This window comes from Equus caballus, chromosome 15, assembly GCF_041296265.1.
Source record: "Equus caballus isolate H_3958 breed thoroughbred chromosome 15, TB-T2T, whole genome shotgun sequence".
Taxonomy (NCBI): domain Eukaryota; kingdom Metazoa; phylum Chordata; class Mammalia; order Perissodactyla; family Equidae; genus Equus; species Equus caballus.
Window position 1 is genome coordinate 53287685 of NC_091698.1, and position 15539 is coordinate 53303223.

Consider the following 15539-nt stretch of genomic DNA (forward strand, 5'->3'; position numbering starts at 1 on the left):
ACTGCTGAAGGGACACATAAAGCAGAAAAAGGAGATACAAAATGTCATGTGCAATGTGTGTGTATGGAGTGTTTGTACTATTAAAGGGGAGGGCAAGGGAAAGCCCCAGGGAAAGCTGGTGTCTAGATAAAGATCTGAAGGAGCTGAAGGGAGTAGCTTCTTAGGAGAAGAGCATTTAGGCAGAGGGAACAGCAGTTGCAAGCGTCCTTAAGTAGAAGTGTGTTTCAAATATTTCTGTAATAGCGAAGAGGCCAGTGTGGCTGTGGTATGAAAAGGGGGAAGAGTAGTAGGTAAAGCTATGCAGGTGAAGTGGGGCGTGGAGATGAAACTAGATCACGGAGGGCCTCCTGAGCCTTGGCTTTCATTCCAAGTGAGATGGGGGCCCGAGGAGGATTTTGAGCAGGGGAGTAAAATGTTCTGACTTGTATTTTATTTGGATGCAGATAGACGGAAGTGGGAGCAGGGGAACCAGGCAGGAGATAATTGTAGTAATCCTGGAGAGAAATGATGGTGACTTGGATCAAGTGGTGGCTGTGGAGCTGGTTTGAAAAGTGACCAGAATCTGGATATGTTTTGAAGGCAGAACTGACAATATTTGCTGGCAGATCAGACACGGGTGTGAAAAAAGGAAGAGGAGACAAGGGTGACTTGGCTCAATTAGCCTGAGCAACTGGAAGGATAGAATTGCCACTTATTGAAGTGGAGAAGACTAGGAGAAGAATAATGTGTGGGGAGGCCGCACTGGTTGTGGAATCAGGAGCTCAGTCTTGGATTTTAGATCGAGACCCCTAATAGACAAGATATTTGCCAAAGGTGAACTGTCTCTGCTGTTTTTTTGTAACTGCTGTCAAAGTTCTTACCCATTATAATCAGGGTTCTCCATACACCCTATGCTAGCTTAGAAACAAATAAAAGTATTGCTCCTGATTAATGGCGAACTTCCTTTCATTGAAATAGAGAGTTGGGACACCTCTCATGTTTCTCTCTTTGCTTTGGCTGCCCTCTAAGGAAATGAAGTTCTGTTTTCAACTGTAGTAACTTCCTTTAGCCAATGTGTTCTGATATAGTTTTTCTCCCTTCTCACTCGTGTACACCTTTTTCCTTGGCTCTTGCCTTTTTTAAAAAAAAAAAGCCCTCCGCTTTATTGTATCTTAATATTTTGCTGCTTCAAATCCTTCCTGGCAGTGGCAGAGTACAAGTTGTGTTTTGTTTAAAAAGTTTTTTTTTAAACATCGAAATGTTTATGGAAAACAATTCTTGAACCCATTTTATAAGTCCAGATTTTAATATCCAGCTTCCCTTAAGGAAATATGCCTGTATTTGATAATTTTTGTCAGCAGAAAATGGAGTAAATAAGATCAAAAGAGTTTTCCTAGTTGTAAAGTATCGTGTCCACACAGTCTGTTAGAGGCTATGATGAGAATCCTGGTTTGTTTAGGTTGACATTAGATTGTAAACCCAGCTATGTATGTTAAAGTTAAACCACAGCATAAAATAAATTTCTCACAGGCAACATTTGCATGTTCAAGCACTGTTCTAAATGCACCATTCTAAGTATATTTACTGATATTATTTAAAACTTAAAACAACCCTATGAGATAGGAACGATTGTCTCCATTTTACAATAGAAACCAGGCACAGTAATGTCTAGTGACTTGCCCGAGGTTCACTTAGCTCGTAACTGGAGGAGTAAGAATTTCAACTTTGGAAGTCTTACTCCATACCTGTGTACACAGGCACCACATTTTGCTGCTTCCTTCTTTTTTTTTCCTTTGAGTGGAATTTGAAGTCTATTTATCACAGTTTTTTAAAAGTGATTTAGGGTGGCTTACAAAAATTCTAATTAAGATTAAACATCAATAGCAAAAGCTTTTTAAAAGAACAAAAGAAAAATAGTTTGGCATTATAACAAAATAAGAGAACCGGAAGTGGCATGAGTACACGAAGGGATTTAATGAAGGCCTGTAAACTTGCTAAAGGTGAGTCAAATCAATTTAGTGCAAAGCTGTTTAGGAGGTTATTTAGTAAGGGAAGCATGATCACTTGCAAGATCCATGCAGCTGCCTGGAAGGTAACAATAAATCCACTGCTGCAGGACCTTAGAATCATTTCTGGTCCAGCAACCAGAGAAATTCACATCCAGGAAGTAGTGCCATGCCTTTGTATAATAGCGAATTCATGCAGTATTTGTCTTTCTGTGACTGGCTTATTTCACTTAGCATAATGTCCTCAAGGTTCATCCATGTTGTTGCATATTGCAGAATTTCCTTCCTTTTTAAGGTTGAACAGTATCTAGTTTATGAATGTACCATGTTTCCTTTATTCATTCAACTGTCATATGTTTAGGTTGTTTCCGCATCTTGGCTCTTGTGAACAGTGCTGCAATGAACATAGAAGTACTAATCTCTCTTCAAGATCCTGATCTCAATTATTATGGCTAAATACCCAGAAATGGGATTGCTGGATCATGTGGTGGTTCTGTTTTTAATTCTTTGAGGAACCTCCATACTGTTTTCCTTAGTGACTGCACCATTTTTGCGTTCCAACCAATAGTGTGGAAGGCTTCCAATTTCTCTACATCCTTGCCAGTACTTTGTTGTGTTTTGGTTTTTGATAATGGCCAACCTGACAGGTGTGAAGTGATATCTCATTGTGGTTTTGATTTGCGTTTCCCTGATGATTAATGACGTTAAGCATTTTTTCATATACTTGGCCATTTGTATGTCTTTAAGAGAAATAGCGATTCAAGTCCTTAGCCCATTTTTTAGTCAAGTTATTAGGTTTTTTTTTTTACTATTGAGTTACAGGAATTGCTTAAATATTTTAGAGCTTAATCCCTTGCCAAATACATGGCTTGCAAATATTTTCTCCCATTTCTTAGGTTGCCTTTTCACTCTGTTGATTGCTTCCTTTGCTGTACAGAAGCTTTTTAGTTTAAAGTATTACCATTTGTTTGTTTTTGTTCCATGTGCTTTTGCTGTCATATCTGCTGCTTCCCCACTTTAATGATGGAATACATTGAAGGAATTCTTTCCCAAGTTGTTAAAGGACTATCATGGTACCTGGCAATGGTAGATGCTCAAAAACTATTTCTTAGATAGTTGTAGAAAACTGTTAGAACTCTGAACCATTAAACAACCAAAACAGTCTCTGAGCAGGAGCATGAACAAAACCAGTCAGAAGAATGAAGGTTACAGAAGCGATTTGATCAGAAGATGTGTTTTCATCTGCTGAAAAGACAAAAATGGAAAAGGTAGAGATACTGGGAAAAGTGACAATAACTGGGAGATTGACAGGGCAATAAGAAGAAAACCCACGGATGGTGCCAGAAGAGAACAGAAAGGGTTATCCTGGAGAAAAAAGAGGAAATACCTGTTATAGCCAAAAAATATGGCATCCAGACATTCACGTTTTTGAGAGCCTATTATTGTTTAGGAAAGGCAGAGAAGGCAGCCAAGATTGAAAGGGAAAACTAAGATCTACCGACCTTAGCATTTCCTGAAGTTGTACTATATCATATTACTGTATAATTACTAATAAAAATATAGAATATAAACTAGAAGGGATGTTGGCAATCAAGGCACAGGCGAGAAACCAAGGCATCGTCAGGTAAGGTGGCTTACTGATTGATAAAACTGGTACTAGAACCTCGGTCACCTATATCGATCCTAATATTCTTGATTACCATGAACTTGAGTCACCAAGATTCACTTATATCCCCATGTTTTATTTGTTGAAGCAGAGATAAGTACACTGCACTTTAATGGTTTTTATTTCTAAATTAAAAGTGTCAGCAGAGTCAAAACATCAATTCTCATTGTCATATAAACAATGGTTCCCAAATGTAGGGGATGGTCTGATTTTTTTACGAGCTAAGATCAGTGCCAATCTTCCTCTATTTTTTAGTATGTGGGCCACCAGCACAGCATGACTGGTACCAGCAGTGTAGGTCTGCGCCAGGGGAACCAAACCCAGGCTGCCGAAGCAGAGTGTGCTGAACTTAACCGCTAGGCCACCAGGGATGGCCCTGCTACAGAATTCTTTTAACTAAAAGGCTGCCTAGTTTGGAATTGAAAGACAAGAGTAGGAATTGAGACTCAAGAATTTTCCAGTAGTTTCACTTACAGCCCTTTGGTACTCTACGTGAATGATTCAGCCAACATGAGTGCTCACTCAGTGACAAGGCTCTTATTTTACTTTTCTGTTTATTGTGAAATTAGCACAGTTGTTTTGCATACCACACCTCTGGAGGAATGCAGCACATTCAGATACTCATCACATTGAATTGGCTCCTTTGTCAAGAGACCTTTGGAAAATGAGTTATATGAAATGGTGATTGTAATGTCTCATTAAAATGTTAAAATTACTGTATTGTCAAGCAACTCTAAATCTTTCTTAATCCACAATATAATGGAATAATAACAGTAACCAGAAGCCCAAGTGCCCATAAAGTTGTCTCAGTCTTGCATCATGAGGGGCAGATCCCTAGGTGGAGAGACAGGAGTTGAATTGGGCTGTGTACAGGGACAAGAGAAGGAATTTCCCACAGAATGGCTGTCAGAGATCTATAGCAGGTAGGAGAGCTCCCACAGCAGGGATGGGCTCAGGTGGCAGCTGAGGAGGGGTAATGGGAGGAATTCGCCACTGTGGGTCTTAGTAACGTGTTAGGATCCCTAAAGTAATCACTTCCAAGTTCAGTGTGCACAGGGATTGGGAGTAGCGTTAGGATTTCAGAAAATTTATTGTGGCCCCCATCAGAGAAACTGTAGTAATTGTCCAAATGTCCAGGCATGGAAATTATAGGAAAGAATCATAACGTCAAGAGACATGTGGTTTCTTGGCGCCCTCTCTCTCTTACACACACACACACCCCACCCCCCCAAACAGCTGCTCCCAATTTTGGAATAACTATAGCTTCTCAAGATGACTTTTTGAAGGAAACAGTGTTCATTTGAGTGTGTAAATTCTAACAAGTTTGTTAGTGTAATTTCTATCTTAATCACACTGCATGAATGCAAATGTTAATAATATTTTGATTGATTTTATTCAAGGAACTCAGCCGTGGCAAGAATCCCTGTATCAGGTGTACTATGCAAAGTTGGTGTCTAGTTGCAGAGGGAACATAATGTAACTGTGAAGTGATACTTGTGATGTGATGAAATGAAAGTCAAACATACTACTCTTGGGATGTGGCCTTTTGCAGAGAAGCACTAAAAGAATGTTTACTGCTTTTGTATATGCTATAGGATTTTTAAAGTTTGAGAGTTAACAATCAAGAGTTTGAAGGTGCTTTTATGGTTTCATTATTGCTACTGACTTCAAATGTGGCCATATTTATTTACCAAAGTGTTTTAATTCCTCTTTAAATACAAAAGGACCATTGAAAATGTTGTCTGGGTGGAATTTCACAAACAAGAAATTCTTCAGACAAGGCACGAGTCCAAGCCTTAATCCAGTCTGGCCTCAGATACTAGGCCTTAGATGTTCCTTTATCAGAATAGGTAACAATGGGCAGTTATTCACTGTAAATAAACTAGAGACTGAGTGAAGGGCATTAGAAAATATCAAGATAAGCAGTACTCCTTTGGAGAAGATCCAGTTATACTGAAACCAGCATTTCCTGTAATTTTGCAACATACTTTTATGTTTAACTCCTTGGCTCTATCCATGTTCATGAATCTCTTTACCTGATGTCCTATGGGAACAAGATAATCCAACCCTTTGGCATCAATGAATTAATACTCGTTCTACCTCATCTTAGTTCTTTAGGACTTTGGTGCTATGTGTGGAACGAGACTTGTAAGAGCAGATGGTCCCAGACTGTTAAATTTATGGCCTCTTCAGTTGGGGAGCTCAGTAGCCTCTTTGAAATGCAACTAAGTTAGAGAACCTTAAATGAATTATCAAGTTATCTTCATTCTAAGGGCATTTTTAATCATTCATTGGCTAATGGAAAGGATATTCCCAATTATTCGTAGCTGAAACATTTCTGAAAGGGTATTGTTGAGGGGACAGAGTTCAGAGCGATGACCCAATATTTCAAATTCCCTAAAAGAAAATCCCAAGGAACTGTCCCAATTAGCCTGTATTGGAATTTAATTATATATTGACCTGTGACATCAATTTGAACATCTTTTTGATCTGCAAAATGTTTGCTTTTAATGGGATTTCAAATAGAAAGTTGATCTTAACCTTTTCACACATTCTTTCATTATGATGAATTATGATTGCTTACCAGTGAAATATACTACAAAATGGAAGAGACATGAGTGAAAGAATTGATGTAAGATGTAGTAGTTTAAATTTTTACCCTGAGAATGTTATATTAATTTTTTTGTCGTTGCTCATTATGGCTAACACTTTGAGCTATCAGTTAACCTTCTGGATTCCCAAATACCCTTGGTCTGATTTATAAGTACACCTATAACCACAGGACCCAGCATTCACTAGAGAAGATTTACATACACACAAGAAGCTCACATCTCATTAAGTGAGAACATTTCCAGAAAATCTATTTTGTGACTTTGTTTCTTTGAAGTTTCTCTTTATGTGGAAAGGTGATAGAAGTCTTTATTTATTTGTAAAACTGGGTATAATTCAACAAAATACAATCTAATGCAGTGACAACATCATTTTCCTGGCTCACAAGAACACATCAACTTTTAAGGCCTTCTTTCATTTTCTTCTGTTTACATGGTTCATTTCCAGCTAACACAGCATTTCTGAAATGCCAGCACTTGCTTTTTGTTTCCTGGCGTTGTGTCTCAGCAAACTAAACTTACATGGGTGCTAACAAAGTAATGCCATATTTTTGTAGAATTCCAAGAGATCAGTTCCCTACCTGAAGTTGGAGATAATGGAATTGGCTTCTTAATAAATCTAAAATTTGATCCCCTTTCTGGAGCAATTATTTTCTCATGGAGAAAAACTATTATATGACCAGAAAACATACCAGGGGCTAATATATACTGGAATGAATGGATAAAAGTATAAATAGTGCAATGCACTTGATTAATATGATTAGAAAAACAGCTCAGAGCAAAATTCTTTTTGGTATCTTAAGTCAGTAATGTGATTTGACCTGTATGGCTGGAACTGAAACTATTTACTATCTGATTTCATTCTGCTTCTTAAAGACCAAGGGGCCTTTGGCAATAGAGTAAGGGCCCCCCTCTTGAAGGGAGGTCTATGCGACAGAATAGAATACTTGCAGGAGACAGGTTTGATCCTTCATAAAACCTGATGAGATTGTGAAAAATAAGAGGATGTCTTGTATATAGTCAGCCTTCAGTTAAATATTCATTGAATATTTGAGCAGAACTAGATCCTTCATCCTTTATGAAGGATGAAGAGCTATTTTTAATTTTCTAGCAACCTTGAGATCACAAGATAGGGGAAAGGAACTCCACTCTTGAGTAGGTAAGTAATGAGAGTCTTTGCTGACAGTTGTGATATACTTTTCTCTCTCCTTGTCCTGTGGGACTCCTGGGGAAACCTCAAAGAAGAAAGCCTGTTGACAACTTAAATTGGAAAGCAAGAGCTGATTTTAATTTGATCTTTTTCTCTACACGAGCATCATAATTTACAGTGCTCTGTTAAACAGTGATTTTTTTAAAAAAAATTTAAATAAAGATGTCTGGAGAGAGGGAATCTTTCTTTTCACTCACCATGAGAATGGTTGTTCCACTGAATATCTCTTAATTGCCTGACTAGTCAGACATGTTTATCCAATGAGAAAGAGAAGCATGTATTGAATACCAAATACCTGATTTGAATCCATTTATTCAATAAAAAGATATTGGGCATCTACTAGGTGAGAGGCACTGGAGATATAAAGACAAATAAAATTGACATGATCCCTACCCTCACACTGCTGAAAATCTAGAAGGAAACGGGTAAATAAGCAGTTACAATATGATGTGTAAGTGGTATGACAGAAATAAAGATCCTCTGAGAGCACATAGGGAATCAGGGAATGACAAGATCAGATCTGCACTTCTAAAAGATCACTCTGGCTGCACTGTGGAGAATGGTGTGCAAGACTGGCGGCAGAGAAGGAACGTAGTTTGAGATCACTATATCTATGATGCTGTTCTGTTGGCAGTTGAATGTATGAGTCTGAAGCCCCAGAATGAGATCCACCTTGAAGACAACAGATTTCAGGATTATCAGCCTGAAGTCCTAAAAGTGAGTGAGATCTCCAAGGAAGCTGTGACCAAGACAGACATCAACATTAATATTTAAGGGGTTGGGTGGGAGAAAAGAAACCCATAACAAAGACTGAGAAAGAGATGTCAGAGGAAAAAAGACAGAAAACCAAAAGAGATCAATGGCATGGAAGCCAAGGGAAGAGAATGCATTAAGGAGATGTGCTCTACAGTGTCACGTTAATGAAGAGCAAAGTAAGTTGAGGACTGAGAAAAAGTGTTGGTGACCTTGACAACAGCATTTTCATGGGGTGATAGGAGCAGAAGCCATACTCCAAAGGTTTCAGAAGATCCTGAGGAATGAAGAAGTGGAGAACCAGAAAAGTCAAGTAGTTTGGCCATGGAGGGGAGGAGATGGAGAAGGAGAAGAAAGTGAGAGAAGGAAGGGAAGGGAGTAGAGAGGGAAGAGGAGAGGAAGGGAGGGGAGGGGTGGGAAGGGAAGGGAAGGGGAAGTGAAGGAAAAAAACCAGTCAGGGATGCAAGGCTGAAGGAAAGTTTTTTTGTGTGTTTTTTTGCAGATTAGGGCTACTTGAGGATGCTTGAAAGCTGAAAGGGAAGAACCAGTGGCATAGGGGAGGAAGATAATAGATAGAGGGTAGTCCCTGAGTAGGATGGAGGAGATTGGATTCATAGCACAAGGAAGGAATTAGCCTTAGGCAAGCTAATTTTGGTGTAACTAGCAGGAAAGAAAAAAAAAATGGATGTGAATTTGAGTAATTTTGGAGGTGGGCAATTGAGGGCGGAAGTTCTTATCTAATGGTTCCTTATATTGTCCCTCTGAAATAAGCAGAGATCAACTGCTGAGAGAAAAATGGGAGAAGAAGGAGTGAAAAGTTTGAGAGGCATGAAGGAGGTTTGAAGTGGCTACTGGAGAGAATTAGAGACACTGCTGGCCAGCACCGAGGGGGCCCAGGCGAGATTGGAGAATGTACTAGATATTGGCATTGATCTGCTTAGTCATGTAATTTGACCACCAGCATTTAGAATCCCCAATACTGGTGTGGGGAAGCAGTTGGATTGATCCAATATTGTTGTATAGTTAGATTTGGTTGCAAGTGACCGAAGAGCCCAAATAACACTTGCTTACACATGAAAGAAGTTGATTGCTCTCTTACATAAAATTCAGGCAGACTAATAAGGCTAGAACAGAGAACCAAGGTGTCAGAAATCGAGATTCTCTCTAGCTCCTTGCTTTGCTATCCTTAGAATTTGGCTTCCATGTCATGGTCCAATACAGTTTCTCCAGCTCCATCTATTTTGTTTGCATTCTAGTTGGCAGGAAAAAGGAAGAACCAGGAGAAGGGCATATGCCACTTCCTTTTAAATCCATTTACTATAGCTTGGTCCCATGGCACATCTAGCTGCAAAGGAGGTTGACAAAGTTCATTATGGATGACCATGTGTTCAATTATAGCCTAAATTAAAATTTTGAGCCCAGACCTTGGGAGATACTAAGAGTCACTGCCACAATAGGGTTTGTCTGGATAAGTACAAGAGAATGGGGCTAGGAAGTAAATGTTATTGTCAAGTGGAACTTAAGTAAAGACAGAAGGGAGCCAATAAAGATTAGGGATGAGTTGAGTGATCTATTCATTTTTGTTTAGGTATCTATCCACCCCAGTGTGACTTATATACTTCAGGGGAAAGTGAACCCTCAGCTTCAGAGGTGTGTGTGCCCTGATAGTCTAAACGAGTATTTCCTGGCAGGGGCACTATTGGCATTTGAGGCAGGCCAATTCTTCATTGAACAGAACTGTCCTGTACGTTGCAAGACATTAGAAGCTCCTATCTCCCACCTACTAAATGCCAGTGGCACCCCTACTCATAATATTTCTAAATACTCCTAAGGATTACTTCTCACAGTTGAAAACCACTGGTCTAAATTAATCATGGTAGTCCCATCTCCCTTTGCACTGTAATTGGCTCACTGGTGGACAATTTAGGGCTGAGTGAATTAACACATGACAATCTCCTAGTAACCATGATTGGTTCATGCTGTTCCAATTAATGGAAGGTCAAAATTTTTATTTGATGGTTATAGACTCACTCCCTCTTAGTCCCTCTGGGCATAATAAGGAAGCATGTGGGCCCAATTGCTGCTGACATACAGCCTAGAACCACCAGGGGTGCCAGTCCCAGAATGAAGCTGACACTGAGGGTGGCAGAGTGGAGAGACAGACAGAAAGAGAGTCCTCAGTAACTCTGAACTGCAACCTACCCCAAGGCCCTTGCCACTGTTTAATTTTCAGTTACTTGAATCAATAAATGCCCTTAATGTTTAAACCAGTTAGACTTGAGCTGCCTGTTACTTACAAATGAAAACATTAATAAAAGAGGGAAGCAGAGGAAGGTTTGGTCAAGGGAGTGAAAGTATAAGGAAGGATGTAAATGAGAGTAAAGGATGTGATAGATGAATGGAGGGGCTTATGTCTTGGGCAGAAGCCAAGGAAAACATGGAGAAGAGGTATGCTGAGTTTGGCCGGATGCAAGACTTTACGAAAATTAATCTCTGTTTTCTTGGGCTGAGGATTGAGGGAAATCAGAACAGTTCAACATTGTGCTAGGATAGCCCAGTGAGGTTTGTATTAACGCCAATGTGTAGAAGAAGAAACTCAAGACTCACCCAAGGACCCAAAGCTAATAGCTGGCAGATATTAATCCCAGTGAGTTTGACTCCAGTGCGCAAGTTCTTTCCACTACTTCCCCAGTGCTACTTGATGCCAAAGAGTTGGAAATAACCACAGTGGGGACAAATACCCCTCATCAATCCTTTCCATGCCTCAATCTAGGACAGCAGGCAAGACTGACTGGGTCAAGAGGATTGTTTTCCCCTATAGAAAGGGATGACCTACCTACAAGACCTACAAGTTGTGTGGTCCTGTGTTTGGGGTGCAAAGAACAGATGGGTCATGGGTTAGCTGGAGAGGCAAGACAGACCCCTTATGAAACCAACATCAGCACAAATGAAAGGATTAACTACAGGGTGCACTGAGGAAGAGAAGTGGTTTGAAGATTCCTGGTGAGATGAAAAGTATTTAATATTAATTGTCAAGCACTGAATATCAGATTCTATGCATCTGCATTCTTTCTCATTACAGAAACTTTCATTTTTCCCATTTTAATTTTTTGAGTAGGTAATGCTTACATGTGATACAAAGGCAAGAGGTACAAAAGGTATACAGTGAAAAGTATGTCTTTCTCTCTCCACTGTCTCCCCCGTTAGCCTCTCTGGAAGCAACCAATGTTGACAGCATCGATCCCTGCCCTCCCCTCCTTTCCTTCCCCCTCTCTATTATAGGCTGAGGTACGTTGAGCTGGGCTCTCTTCATTCAGTAATGATACAGACCTCCCTAATGTAGCAGCCTTGAAATGTACACACTAAAAAAAATCAAATATACAAAAATACATATATAGTAACTCTATTGTCTATAATGACTTCTTGCTAAGATAATCCCCATTCCTGATGTAGGTAGAAAACACTTGATCTTGCTGATTAAAGATATCTCAGCCTCTTTAGGCTTAAAACAGTCTCCCTTGGGAAATCAGGCAGGCTTTCAGAGTTTCTCCCTCATCCCAGGGTTCTCCTCTCCCCTCTCCCTTTCCCAAAATGTCACCCAGGTGGAGGGGAACCTACAGGGGAGGTGTAGGGAAAGTCTGCCAACCTCCAGGCCTTCCTGGCCTCTCTTGGTGAGGAAATTGTTCTCTCTGGCTTTTGGGCCTACACTGATTCCAGCTACTGACAGCCACAGTCCCTCAGTGGTAAAGGCCACATGCCTTGTACCTTCTTGGCCCAAGGCCAGGCCTCTTCCAGCCCATTCATCCTGTCAGCCTTTGTCAATCTCCCACTGGATCTCCTACAGACCATGCACAGGCCCCTGGGAACGGAAGCACTGTCTCAAGGCCTCTCGTTGCCTAACCATAGCATTTCCACTGCTCTGTAGTTGGCCTAGTTCCAAATGGAAAGCAGGGTACACACTTCCTCTGCCTGAGGATTCCCCCACCACTCACCCGGGACAACTCTGTGCTTATACCCTCTGAATTGCCCAACTTCCTGTCTGCTACTTAAACTTTTATCTTCCTTTACAACCATGAGAAAATAGCTCTGACATCATATCCTGTGTTGTTCCTGGCACTATCTATGATCTGTTCAGGGGCAGTCCTCCAAGCTCTGCTTCTTGGGCGTATACAAATACATTTTTTTCTTTCAACAAAGACTGGCTTTTGTTAATCAAAAGCACTTGATTTCAAACTATTGTCTTGCCATGAATTTTTTAAAATTCTATTTTGAAACTCAAAGCTAAATTATGACTTACCCATTCTTGGCTGGGGTTTTTTCTCCCTGTGACTCAATGCATGCCATTGACTCAATGGGTGGCAGAACCAGGGGGACAAGGGTTTACTGGGAAGGCAAATACATTGGTTGAATATCTCACAAATGTTATCTCCATTACATCAGCATAAGGATTTCAGTGCAGGATGAGGGGAGCCAAAGTCAGTGTGGTAAATGTTACTTTGTTTTCACCTTGTGACATGGGTATACCCACTTCATGTGAAAACTCATGCCTCAAAGTGAACATGATTAAAACTGAACTATTGATTCCACCACTATCCACCCAATTAGTCAGGTGCAAACCTGAGTCGTTATGGATTCTTCTCTTTTCTTCACACCCCACATTTAATCTGTCTGCTATTCAGGGCCACTAAAGGGAAGGGGAGACTTTTTCTAATTTTCCCAACAGTGCTGTACAGGCCAGCAGTGGCCTCGTTGCTGAAATCCTAGGCCAAGCCACCAGCATGTGTCACTGGACTTCTGCCACTGTCTCCTCCCTGATCTCCCCACTTCTGTGTTTGACCTCCTACAATCCATTCTCCACAAAGCAGTCAGACTCATCTTCTTAAAATATAAATTAGATCATATCACTTCCCAGCTTCCCTGTTTTCAACCTTCCAGTAGCTTCCCATCATTCTTTGACCATCATTCTTTCCCATCTCTGCCTCCCTCTTCCACCTCATCTCCTCATCTCCTTCCAAGACTTTCCTCTTACTCTGCTCCAGCCATACATGCATCTTTCTGCCTTCAAATACACCAGGTTCATTTCTATCCCCAGGTGCTTTGCACTTACTGTTTCTTTGCTAGGAGAGCTCTTCCCTAGATTGTCACACTGCTGCCTCCTTTTTAGCCTTCAGGTCTCAATTCAGATGTCACCAAGTAGCCACACCACACCCCAGGTACAATTTGCCATATTATCCTATTTTATCTTCTTCATAGCCCTGAGTTCCTGAAATTGTTTTATTTATTTGTTTGTTTACATGTTATTACCTGTCTCCCCCTCACTCAGAATGCAACCACCCTGGACAGAGACTGTATTTTTTGCATTAAACAGTTCCTGGCACATAGTAAATACTCAGTAAATATTTGTGGACCGAAATCAACTAATTCCAACCAGAGGGGAAAAGGAGTCAGAGAATATTTTTTTAATTCCATAAGCACTGGTGGATAACTTTTTATTAGTTACCATTTAGAAGAAATCAGCCAATTCTACTAGTTTCTATGTAAGGGAATCATGAGATTAATGTGGCTTTCTAGTGAGAAACTTGGCTGCAAGATAGAACTAGCATCTATATTTATGCCACAGAAAAGCAGCTTTTTCAAATAATCAAGACAGATCAAGGTATAAATTTTTAGCCTTATTTGCCAGGTACCAAATTGGAATGATTGCATATGTGTTGCTGTATGCTTAACTTGCTGTAGATCGCCTGCTATTTTGGGGTCCCTTGATTGCTAAACGTTGTTTACTTGATTTCTTTCATTTTAAGTATAGCTGAAAAGGCAGGGCTGATGAGAGGCAAATGTAAAAAGAAAGCCAACGTCAATGATTTTTCAGGCACGCTATAAAACAATTGCCAACAATCTTCAGGTATTTCTTGTACTTTCAAAACTGAAAACTAAGCTCTCCTTGATATGTGCTAAAAATATTTGAATAACTGATATACCAGAAAATCCTGAACAGCTACATAATCACTGAAGCAAGAACATTAAAACTCTGCTCTGGGTGACATGTTTTAGAACAAAGATGCAGGAAAATTAGGCCTCATTTTGGTCAGAGTAGATGAAGTCAAACAAACTTCCCCATTCTTGGTGTCACAGAATCTGAAATTTCTACCATCAGAGCTTCATTTTTTATCCTGGAGTTCTCTTTTAAAATGCATATATTCCTAGAAATATATTAGACAAATTCATGAAGATATTGAAACTAATTGATCCATGTTCCTCCCAGTGGGAGAGATTACCAGTAAGAGAGCCCTGAAAGAGAGAGAAAGATGCATCGGGGAGACTAGAAGCACCAACTCTGGCTTTTCTGAACCTAGTCTGGACCCAATACAGTAGGTAGATGTTGAACAACTTTGCATAATAATATTGAGGGGCAAATGATTTAAGAGTGAATTTTGTGATATGAGTTCCTTAATCTGAGAAAATGGATTTTTTGAACTTTGTGTTGCTATGCAATATGAATTTTGATGGATTTTTTCCAGTTAGGGTCCCAAAGGGAAACAGATGGCACACTTAAATTAGGACAACTTGAAGAGAGTTTCCTTTCAAAGAGACTATTTACAAAGGGGTTAGTGGGGTGTAATGGAAACCCAAGGGATAGTCTAGGAACTAGGGGTTAGAAGCAGCAGTGTGGTTGACACCCTTAGGCCCTAAGGGAGTGATTATCAGAACCTGGAAAGGGAGTGTTATTTGGAGAGACCACCATAAAAGGAGCAATGACCTTGACACAGCCAGAGGCAGACTCACTGGGAAAAAGCCAAGGGTTAAATACCTTGACCTCACTCTTCTCTCTTCCTCTGGTCCTCTGCCAGGGCTCCTTACTGGCCAAACCCAACTGGAAGCTAAAGGGAAAGGGAATACATCCATACCAGGTCAGCTTCTATGGACAGAGAGGACAGTAGAAAAGGGTGGAGAGTAGATCTCAGGAGCAAATGGAAGATATCCAGCATAATGATACTTCATTCACTTGACAGGAAGTTCTGGGGAAGAGCCACCCAAAATCCCTCCCTCTTCCCACTGCAAGCTTTCAGACTGAAGCCATCTGGGGCTGGAGAAGAGGAAAGGATGTGTCTGTAAGATCAATGTGGAGTTTTGATCAATATCTTAGACTGGACATTCCAATTTCTACAAGTCTGTGTCCATAACTGATATTTGACACTCTATGACATCAGAGTGGCCAGAAAATTTAAGGACCTGCCAGAATTTTCATCCTGGTGCAGAAAAAGATGACCCCTGCACTTTATATATATGTAAAGAAGGAATGGGGACAAAAATAAATA

At 40.3% G+C, this 15539-nt stretch overlaps 1 long non-coding RNA gene across 5 annotated transcripts in view; it reads right to left on the bottom strand.

Annotated features, from left to right (window-relative positions):
- Positions 1-15539, bottom strand: part of LOC111768090 (uncharacterized) — a 60434-nt gene that overhangs the window by 9294 nt on the left and 35601 nt on the right. The gene's annotated exons all lie outside the window — the stretch shown is intronic.